This window comes from Corvus brachyrhynchos, unplaced genomic scaffold (assembly GCF_000691975.1).
Source record: "Corvus brachyrhynchos isolate BGI_N302 unplaced genomic scaffold, ASM69197v1 scaffold97, whole genome shotgun sequence".
Taxonomy (NCBI): domain Eukaryota; kingdom Metazoa; phylum Chordata; class Aves; order Passeriformes; family Corvidae; genus Corvus; species Corvus brachyrhynchos.
In genome coordinates this window covers 7333-19025 of record NW_008239758.1, presented here as the reverse complement: position 1 = coordinate 19025, position 11693 = coordinate 7333, and the positions used below count along the sequence as shown (strand labels likewise).

General features: G+C 41.6%; 1 long non-coding RNA gene across 1 annotated transcript; it reads right to left on the bottom strand.

The window, feature by feature from the left end:
* Positions 1 to 11153: 11153 nt before the first annotated feature.
* LOC108448739 lies at positions 11154 to 11637 on the bottom strand. The gene is made up of 2 exons (XR_001864745.1): positions 11511 to 11637; positions 11154 to 11413 (listed from the first exon to the last, which is right to left on the bottom strand). It is a non-coding gene; the product is annotated as an uncharacterized LOC108448739 (long non-coding RNA).
* Positions 11638 to 11693: the final 56 nt, after the last annotated feature.

Sequence of the window (11693 nt, the reverse complement as noted above, 5' to 3'; positions counted from 1 at the left end):
GGGGGGTGTCTGAATGGCTGGAGTACCCCGCTCCGGCGGCTGCCGGGCTAGGCGGGAGGACCTTCCTCAGGGAGGGTCTTCCCGCACAAAGGCGTCACCCGCCAGCCGGGTCTCTGGCCTGGGGGTACCGCACAAACCACTGGGCCGAGCTGGTGCCCTCGCAGCGTCGGTTAACCCTGCGGAACCCTTGAAAACACACGGCGATAGATGAATCGGTGCCGGTGTCGCTGTAATTTTGCGCAAACGCATTCTGCCTCAGTTTCCCGTCGTCTGAAGTGGCTGCGTTTTAGAGGTGTTACATATGGAGTTCTTGATCTAGATCAAAATTGTTAATCAACTGCATTAAAAGTACCATTTGAATAAAGATTTATTGTCCCGTAAGCGGGATAAAAAAACGCCCAGCTGTACAGCATGCACACCTGACTTCACAATACCTGGCAGTGCTATGTACCTTCTTGTTAGATGGATAGTTGGTACTCTTGGTACTCTTTGGAAGACTTTTTCTGAGGGGAAAAAGTTACATTCGTGTAAAGGTTAAGATATTGGTATGACTCTTACTTAGTTAGACATGCAAAATGCAAAAGTAAAGTGGAGAAAGTAACTCATGTCGTTTTCTGCCCTTCCCTAGACATCATTTTTATTTGTCCACAGTCTCTTACTTTGCAGCGATCCCAGATACGAGTGCCTCGAAGTACAGCGCACCGCCAGTATTCTCATGGGACGTGCTGCTTGATTTTGTGTAATCTTACTGAGGAGAAGTAGAGCCTGTTATTGGCGAGGTAGGTGTGAGCTTGTCTATATTTGGAGGAAGATGCACCTTATCTGTGAAGAGATTTGCCTTTTTTGTGACAGAGCTTGCTGCAGGCCCAACTGATTCTCCCAGGGCTGCACGAGCTTTGTGCACTGCTGCCGTGTAATGGCATGTAGACTGTAATTACGAATGCGCAGATTGATGTCACTGAGCCTATAAAGGTTCCTGCGGGGAGATTGTCTGCATCAGAAATGTGAGCTGGGAATTCAGATTTAACCCAGTGCTCTAGCTGCAAAAAATTATGTCTGTTGCGCTGTTCATCCAAATTCAGCTTTTAACTGGCTCAGGTCGTTTGTGAGCAATCTGTGAGAATCCTGTTGGACTAACTTTACACTTCTAAACTCTCACTGGAAATAGCTGATGTGGTGTGTGAAAGGAACTAATTCACTGGCTCAGGTGCCTGCTACACCAGCATCCCAAATATTCCCCAAAAACCTACAGAAGTTCTCATTATGACACACTATTCACCGCCTGATAAGCCTCACTGCTCATTGGTTGTCCTAAAAGTTACTCCAACATTTCTTCCTCCCAAAATCTGGCATTAATTAAGAAGGCTTAGGGGTAGCCAGTTCGCAACCTTCCAACACCTAAGTGGAAGTTACCAGGAAAAGAGAGACAAAGCCCTTCACAGTGGAATGTGACAGAAAAATGAGACCTGTAATTTGAAATGAGCTTCCAGCTGGGCAAAACCCAGAACAGCCTGGCCCAAGTTCAGCATTAAACTTGCTTAGTGCAAAAGGCTGGACTCAAAGTCAAGACCTCCAAAGTCCTTTTGAACTGTAAGGATTCTGTCATTCTGAAATAATTTTCTTCTTTTTAACAGTAACCAACCACACAGAAAGCTCTCCCTCCCTGCCTGAGTACTCAGCTGTGAACAAATACTGTCATTCAGTATAACTCATCCTGACTGTTAAAAGGGTGGCTTTGGTGAGATAACAATAACTTCAACCATGTGACTGATCAGACCTAAAAATGTTATTAAGTGTAGAGGAGCTGGTTTGATAACTTCTAAGTTCTTTTCCTTCTGAATTCCGATTAAAAAGAAGGCTACTAAAAGAGTATTTCTGTACAAAATACCAGAAGGCAAAGGAAGTTTTTTACTAATTGTTGTAGTAACGTCCGAACATTCAACACCGCTTAACAGTTTTAGGAGAGAAATATCAGTGAGTCTTGGAACCATAACAGATTTTTATAACATTTTTTCCACACGTATTTACTGCATATCTCAGGAGCAGGGAGTAGCAGAGCATAGAAGCCCATTTTGATAACATACAAATGTATGCAAATGTGCTAGCAGTAAAAAAACCACCTTAGAGAACTCTACTGATGTTTAAGGAATTCAGAAAAGGAAAAAGTGAAAATTTCATTCTGTTTGATTTTACAGGGGCCAAGATACTATCTCAGAGGAATAAAATCAGTAAAGAAAAAAGAAAGCATGACATCAGAAGAAAAAAAGCCAGAAACTGGCTGAACTATGTAACTCTGCCACTTCCAGTACCAGGGGAAAATACAGATGTTTTTCTCTCATGTAAGCTATGTATGTTCGAAAATACAGAAAGTTCTCAGATACACACAGAGCTTTACTCTGATGTACCAGCTCGTTGCAGAAGATTTTCCACACAGACAGAAATCAGCCCCTGCGCAATCGACACGGACCTGGGAGACCAGCAGGCTCCTGCAGAAGGGCAGTGCCAAAGTACAGCATCTCGGAGCACCTGGGCAGATTTTCTGGCACATGGACACACAAGTCAAGCAGCCAGTAGTCTCTTCCACCCGGATAGAAAGTGCTGAGCTAGAAAAAAGGGACACATTTAAGGAAATTTGGATTGCAATAGTCTTAACTTGTAACACTATTCCAGCATCAGTAGATTTGATTCCTCCACTTGCTATGAGGGGAAATAAAACAATAATTCATTTTTCTAAAAGGCCTTTCTTCATGTTCTACAAATTTAAGTGCTAATTCTACAACCTCATACATGTTTCACAGCACCACTGTTTATCAAGGCTGGAGGGAGTTTGTGTCAGGCCTGAGACAACACTAAAAATCTGGGTTTGTTGTTCTGCTGGAGTTACACCTCTCCTCCAGGCTCATTTGTTCTCCTCCTCTACACCTCCCTTTGTTGGTAGTAAACTGAACACACGTGCGTGTTTACAAGTTACACTGAGATGTGCTTTTCACACCTTTTTAACCTGGCTGGTTATGCAGCTGATAGTACTCTGGGAAAGTGTGTCAAACGGGTCTCTTCTGGGTCTGTCAGATGGAGAGCATAGAGCATCTCCCCCGATCTGAGGGGTTGTAACTCTAACTGAAACAGTTTGAGCACAAGTCATTGAAGCCATTCCAGTGCAAACTGCTCTGCCTGCCGGTGAACGCTACATCTGTTCTGGTGACATAAACCAGGCCTCACCAGCCTGCATCGGTTTCGTTTCTGCTTTTAATCAGCAAAAATTAGGACTGTCTAAACTTCTGCACTAGCCACTCAGCCACATAATATAAACTACAAAACAATCTAATTAATCATTTATTCATGTTTCAACTTCAATCTGAAATGAATACAAAACTGTTTGTAGGAAAAAAGTGCAAAATATATTGGTTTATGACTTGATGCATGAAAGAATGTAAGATTTTTTTTTCTGTAGCCCATTGCATTAGTTTTCTTCCGTATGACAGAAGTCTGAGAATGATCATGCCTTTGTCTAATCACATTGCAAATCATTGGCTGATGAAACACATTTTTCTAAGCTTTGCAAGACATGTTATTAGTGAACTGATCAAAAAAGGTCTCAGATGTACAAAGGGCACTCTAGTGTCATATCTATACTGGAACAAAATTTTTTAAGTTCAAAGCAAGCTCTTAGTTATGAAACCTAGTGAGAATAATTGATTTAGGGTGGGTTTTTTTGTGCTCATTAATTTTTTCAGCTTGCATCTAAAACGTGTGTGCTCAAGTATCTCAGAAAAAAAGCAGCTTCAATGCACGCAGACACTCTTGCCAACAACACACAACTTATAAAGTGTTAAAACCTACAATTTTCCAATAGTTTTAAACTATAAAATTCTATATCCAATATATAAAAAGTAATTAGTACCTAAACAATTAAAATATAAAGATGATATTGATTACCCAGGAACTTAAGTTTAGTTATTGTATTTACATCTACATATACACCAAGGAACAAATATTTTCGCAAGAAATCCAGTGCGTGTGTGTGTATATATATGCATTAAAAAACCTCATTTGATCTTCAAGTCACCACAATAGATACAACCTCTGTGATAAGTAAAAGGAAACTTTCTGTTTGCCGTGTTAACTGCAATATAATACATTTTAGAAAGGGACAAATACACTTTTAAGAAACCTTTGTAGGCTTCTATGCAAACTGGACTTCTGCCTACTCAGAGGTGGTCGCCTGTTGAGCAACGAATGGTGAAATGGGGACACTTTGTGGGGAAAGGAAAGAAATGCAATTTCTTGCTCTTTCTGGATCATCATCTTGAATCCTTTGAATTTCCCTTTTATCATGGTCTGATGAAAAGAGAGGGAAGCATTTAATTTCTGCACTTTGCTTTCAAAATGCACAATGAAAGAAAACATATCACAAACACTGTTAGAAAATGCAGCAAAAAAACTCCACTATGAAATTTCTTCTCTCATCCTTTGAGAGGAGATAAATCCAACTTAGTTCCCTCTTTCATTTATTGTGCCACTAAAGTAGGGAAGAACACAAGAACAGATAACTAAATATGCCTAAGTACACTGTGACCTAGTTACCTAGATGCTGCGCTCATCCATTACATCTGAGAGGAGCTTCCCTAATCCCCAGGCTAAAATTCACATGAAATCCAGGATTTCAAGAAAAGGATGTAGAATTATTTTAAATACTTGCACTATCTGCCTGCAAACATCAAACTGGATTAAATTACTTGGCATGTATTATGTCTGGTGGGGACAACTCCAAATCTGAAATTTTGAGGCAGAGGTTTTAGGATGCTATATGGCTGCTCCTCTGAGGATTCTGTCATTTACTTATCTGCTGCTGCAGGGCTGCGCTCTAAGTTTTGGCCCAGCTGAGCTACGAAAAAGAAACATCATCATAAACTCTTAAAACCTTGTTGAATGCTAAACTGAGTTGCAGAGTGCTCCTATTAAAAGGCTGTTTCCAGCCATCCTAACTATAAATGACAATCTTCTCCCTTGGGCTGAGACCACTAAACCCCAGGCTATGGCAACACCCAGCAGTGCTGGGTACCGGGGTCCCATCCCTGGCCAGTGCTCAACAGCCCAGCATGGAGGTGACCTCTGAGCCTTTCCCAGCACAGGTTCAGTCCTGGGGACTGACTGGGACTGTCAGCTGTGCTACAATGGCTGTCCCTCAATGATTTTATCTTACCCTGGGTACATCACAAGGAAGCAGTTTAGAAAAAAAATGAGGGCGCTTTCCTCTTTAATATAGCCATTTTCCTGTAAAGTGTTTTAAAAGGCAGAATTTTTCCTACTATGAACTAGAGGTTGTCTTGGTTTTGATTTAGCAGAAGAATTGTAACTGAAATACTTAGAGCTCAGGCCTGGAGTTTACTTATCCTTTGAAGCTGGAAATGTTGATCTCAGGGGATTCATTCTGCCTTGACTGCAAGTTTTGTGTAAAGCAAAGCCAGATTGTTTTATTTGGTAGAGACTGAGCAAGCTGTTACTGACTTTTAAATATTCAAGATCTATTCCAAAGTGGGACAGTTGCTAACATTAATAATTTTAAAGGAATTCTTTCTTTAGTATTATTATTATTTTACAGTCTGTGCTGTAAACTACCTGACTTCCAACTTCAGTTACATAACCTGTCATAAAGAAGGCTATATGGAAGTAGTTCAGTGGCATTGTTTTGGGCTATTGCATCTGTAAACTGCAAAAAGTGAGGACGCAGCATAGATTGACCTCTGTCACTCAACCCCTGGTGATAGCTTTCAGCAAACCAGAGGGGTTAATCTCCTAGAGCAGCACACCAAAATGCAACTTGTTAGAAGGCTCTGGTGAGGTGCAGTGCATGCGACACTTTCCCTGCTCTCATGTGGCACAATCGCCTGGCAGCCTAGCCAGAAATCTGCTGCTTTACTAATGAAAATCTTTTTTTCCCAGTGTACTGCCATGCAGATAAAAGGAAATTCAAAACCATTTTATTAGCATGAGCTCTGGGGCGTCCAGCTAAGTCCTAGTTTCAATAGACCGAGTTCAGAAATACCAAAGTAACTCAGCTTCAAAATAGGAGAATACCAAGTCCCAAATTACCAAAGTAATCCAGTTTTACAATACCAGAAAACCGTTTCAAAATAGCAAAGTAACCCAGCTACAAAATATCAGCATACCAAGTTCCAAAATACCAAAATAATTCCATTTCAAAATACCAGAATATTAAGTTCCAAAATATCAAAATGTCCCAATTTCAAAATATCAAATTCCAAAATACCAATTTTCAGATGTCTTATATGGGCAGGATTCCCAGAAAGATTCCCAAAAGAATGCATTATTATCAAAATGGGATCTGTGTTACCACAAAGGATATTTTCTGTTCTAAAAAGCTTTCCCCCAATGACCAGCAATACTTGTATTTATTTTGATCGCTTAGCCAGATGTAATAAGAATTTTACTTTTAAAAGCAAACACTCGTAGTAGTTTTCTGCTTAGTTCTTGTCTGTGAGAACCGGCATTTGGGCAGGAGAGCTGCGGTCAGGAGCAAAGGATGGAGTAATCTGCTCCCTGGATGGACAGGGAAAGACTGAGTAGCAGGCAAAGGCAGTATTTATAAACTATATCAATATTTCACTGAAATTCAGGGAAGACCGGCGATGGGGTGCTCAGGTTCGGTCCAGGCCTGTCAGGATTAGCCATAAGAAAGCCGGCCAAAGCCCCGGCCTCTCAAGGGATGCGTCAAACACTTCAACAGAAACACAATTCAGTAATGATTGCGGAGGAAAAATTACCAGTAATCGCTTATGATCTGTGGGGAATTTCCTCGGTAATTACAAAGCTAGGACATAGGGAATTTTGGAGGCAGAATCCCAATTTTGGCCACGGCCACCCGGGCAAGAAGGCTGGTCCTTTTCCACGGCAAGGAAAGCCCGGCACCCCGGTGTTTCAGGGACAGACAACGGCCCATGTAGGGGAGGGAACGACCGGCAGGACCTTTCTCCACCTCGCCCCCCGCTCCAAGGTGCGGCAGCTCCAGGTGTGACCGGCTGCTTTCAGAGGGTTACCCGGGCGCACCCGCTTGTTCAGAGGGGCCAGTGAAGGTATCCCGAGTGCCCCTCCAGGAACGACGGTTGGAGCATCCTATCAGGAGCTAGGGAGCAGCCGGATGCACCCGGGCACCTGAGCACGCCGGGCAGCATGTGGGGTGCCAGGGAGGAACTTTCACCTTTCCCGTTTTATCTTGTCGGTCTCTCCCCAGAGCACCCAGTCCCTCTGCAGGGGCCCCAGAAAAGAGAGGGGTTATTAGGAGAGAAGGGGTTTAAATTGAGGGAAAAAACTACCTTTCCCATAATTGTCTGTGTTCAAATTGAGGGGGAATCCCCTTCCCCTGCAATTTTAACAGTATCATATCTTTGTTAAGGCACATAAGATTAGTGCACGAGATACAAAGAAACAAAGTATTTATTGTCAAAAGCTTTTCTACGAATCACTCGGCATCATACAATGGATATGGTGGCTGCAGAGTAGAGGGAGTGGTTCTCTCCCTTCCCCCCATTCTTTATACACGTATTTGCTCACTCTCACAAACCCACTGTTGTAATTTTTAAATGGAGTTCCTCTCTTCAGTAAGTTTGGTAAAGATGTTCACAATACAGGATCTGGCAGAACAGATACATCCTATTAAACAGCAGAGCAGTTACAGAAAGGAGACCGCTTTCTTTAGTAAAAAAGAGCCTTCTTTCCCTCCTTATCTCTTTGCATTGCCATAAAAGGGTTCTCCACACAAAACCAGACCAACAATCCCCAAACACCCGATTAGCATTTTGGCAAAATTAGGAGCCCTAGGATATGCACCAATATTGATTTATACACTAATATTTTCATTCGGCTTCCACAGGATAAGTTCTAAACAATGTGGTGTAAAAAACTTGCCAGCCGAGAGGATGTCTGCACTACGACTACAAACCCTGCTATGTCGAACAACCGAATCCCTGCTGGTAACAGTGAAAATGCTTTGACAGCGCATCTCAAAGTTACTGGCAAAACTTTTGGTTCTGTCCTTGCCCCCGACTTCCCAAGCTACGCAGCGACTGAGACTGTAGAGATGGTGCTCTCTTTACGTCCACATGCACACAGAATGCACAGACTCACATGGGCTGTGCTATTTCCAAGAGTACTTTGCACATTATCTTGTGCTGTGTCTTACTGGCGCTGCAGTGGCACTCTGCTCCATTTTTAAATTTCCTTTCCTACTGTTGTATTCTTCTCTTTATTCCATAACCGAACATTTGTTTCCCCTTCAATCTCTAAGAAACATTTGATCTGATTCCTGTCTCAGGGCCAACAACCCAGAAGACTAAAAAAACTGTTTCTAATCTGCCATGTCAACACTTCTGCTCCAAGATACATTTCCCTCCTACTGGTACTCCAAAATTCTTTTGAACCCTTTCCTAGTTGGATGCTATATTTTCTAACAATCTATATTATCCTCTATACATTAATTACTTCTATGCAGAGAATGTTTTTTTGCAGTACGCATAGATTTGTATTGTACTGTAGCAACTGAAGACGCTGAAACATCTTCTTGTCATCTTTTATACACACAAAAAGACAACCATCCTGAACTCAAAATAAATTTCTCATTCACAGTCTGCTATAATCACCTGCCCGTTCAGTGCCACTACCCTTAATTTTCAATGGTCAAGCAACACTTGGTCTAGTTGCTTCCAGTATTTCTCCATTATTTCTCTTCAAATAAAATTTCTCTTTGTTTTGCAAACAAGAAAGCTCTTAGCTGCACTTGTGGAACAGAGGACAGTATTTTTCTCTGTCTTCACTAAAAGGCCCGAACAGCTCCTGAACAGCTCCAGGAAAAAGGCATCAAAATCTCAAACTCCAGTTTAACCAAAGGAAAGATACCTGACTCCTGATTCCTAAGACTCACTGGTGGTAACCAGTCTTTTCTTATAGACAGTGGGATATAAGAATTTAGATTCTGGACTGCCATCTCCAGTGCCTGATTCATGCACACACACATTTCAGTGCAACACTGCTGCTTAACAGAGCTTCAGCTTTCAGTGATGCAGTTGTGAACACTGGCACCAACACCACATTAGTTTTGTTAATTTGCTCTGAGCGAGCCTTGGAATCAGATCCATCCAATTAATTCTACAGAGGCTTTAAAACCAGGCTGGACTCCAGTATGTTGCCAGCTGTGGCAAATGACTGATATTTCTTGCAAATATTTGCCGCTTCAGCGGGAAGGCTCTCAAACCCCAGAATTCCCTGGCAGACATTCTGCAGGCATGTATCTCAGTCCAGTGGCCTTCTCACATCCTTGCATATCTTCCTCTGCATTTCTTATTCCTGCAGACTGAACAAAGCCCCTGAATGTAGCTGCTCTGTTTGCTACATACAGACAAGAGTTTCATACATTGAGCAGCACGCACACAATGGACACAGCAGCATAACAAATATGGAAGCACAGTAGCAGATGACCCCCACTGTTTTCTCTTCATAATGCTTGCTTGTAGTCCAATTAGTGGAGTCCTAAATTAAGTAACATTTCAAGTCAATCACTGTGGCAGCCTCACAGCCCCTCAGTATAACCAGTTTAAGACTGCAGGATTTCACATTTTACTGTGAAAAGAGGTTTTAACACAAAAGGGGAAAATTCCAAATCAAGCCATTCCCAGTAAAAGGCCTCAGGTAATGACGTACTGCCATACTTTTTCTCACACCAACAGGTTTTATGTGAGAGTACTGCCATCACGTAAATGCAATCAAAAGCAAATTTTCCAAGACATCTCTGAACACAACGGATGGAGTAAAAGCTATGGCACTATTAATGTGAAAACAAAGATATTAAACAAAGGTATAAAGAGAAGACTATCTCTTCTGTGACTGAACAGAAGAAACTTTTAAGTTAAACTAAGAGAGAAATTGGCAAAGACAGCAGAAAACATGGTACTAGAGAAAAAAATGCGTTTATTCAGAAAAGCTGCCTTCCTTCCATACCACATGTGAATTTGATTCTCTTTCCAAGGAAGTGAAAGGAGATGAAAAGGAGTAACCTGGAAGAGCATTTTTAGTGCCATATGAAACAGACAAGAGTTATACTTTGGCAGCTGCTTTTTGGACTAGAAATCATGTTGGGCCTTTAATTACAACTCATCTGTGCACTACAAAAAATGAGGAGGGGAAGGATTTAAGGAAGATGTCCCTGCTTCCAAGTAATTGTTCTATAAATTCCCATAGTCTGAATCTGTCATACATTTACAAAGAAGATGATTTCCAAGGGATATGTTCTCTGTGCTATTTAAGGCTGATAGTGCTTTATAACTCAAGAGCATCCAAAATAACCAGCATGTATCATGCATGGGAGAGCTAAATAATTAATAGTAAGAGGCAGTTCACCTATGGTCAAAATCTGAGACCAATCCAGGGCCTCTGCTAACATCTTGAAGTAAAGAAAAAACTACCGTGTTACATGAAATTAAGCTTCTTGAATTCTGCACCAAGAATTAGGAAGTTCTTTTCAGTGATGAACCCTACAGGCACACAGAGAAACATTTAAGTGATCTGGTATTTTACATGCATACATATTGTTAATATCTGCTGTGTTAAAGGCAGGCATCAGCAAAGCACCATTACATTATTTCCATTTTCTCAGAATGCCTCATTTGTTGCTAATACCACTGATATTAGGGATGCATAAGAAGGTTTTATCCCAGGGATGAGTCTCTTTCTGTTAGTCCTGACTATATGTCTTTCTTCCAGACAGGCTCTGCATTCCGGGATGAAAATCCTCCTAGTTAGTTCTTTCAGATGGGGAGATAGCTTCTTGCATTGGTCCGGCTGGAATAAAAGCTCTATTCAGGAATATAAAGCATTCCACAGCTATAAGAAAGACTATCTTGTCTAATTCCAGATAAGTTACTGTTTGAGATTCTTAGGTACCATAGGATAAGAACTGCATTTATTTCTCTAAATCTGTGGTCTCCTAGAACACCTATCTCGACCTCCCCCATCAGTGCCACTCATGATTCTAAGCATAGCCCATTAGGATTTGCTGTGTAGTGTCTAACTTTCCACTAAAATTTAATGATGTGCGTTGATGAGTGAATCTTTAGTCTTCTTTCACACTGACACTTGTATGGTGCTGTCTCTGGCTTGGAATGGTTTGAGGCACCCATCTTGGGCAAGATTTTCAAGGGTCACTCTAAAGCTGGTGTTCTAACTGGTGTGTTGACGGTATGTTCTCATCCAGTCAGGAAGCAGGTCCATGTGTAACAGTGAGCTAAGTAACACTGAAAAGTCCACTGTTTTGGTGGTCATGATGCCAATGGAATCTTGTGAGCAGTACTTATGTGTTATGCACTCCCAAAGATTGTTCCGATTCCTGTCGGCGCTGCTGGATCTGAAAGAAAAAGACACACTGTACAGTTTAGCAGATTAAATTGCTCAGTGGCAGGAGATGCATTTTTAAGTCAGCAGTGTGGATATTTCTTTCATACCTTGCAGTAGAAATATCTGCTCACAGCTTCTTGAGACCATGGCACGTGATAAAATTTGGCTCTGCATTCTTCCTCCGGGTTTCCAACCACATCAGTCATCACCTGTGACAAAAATAAACCCATTTTTCACCATAGCTCTTCTACCACACAGAGAAACTTGCAGAGTTACCCAGAGTGAAAATT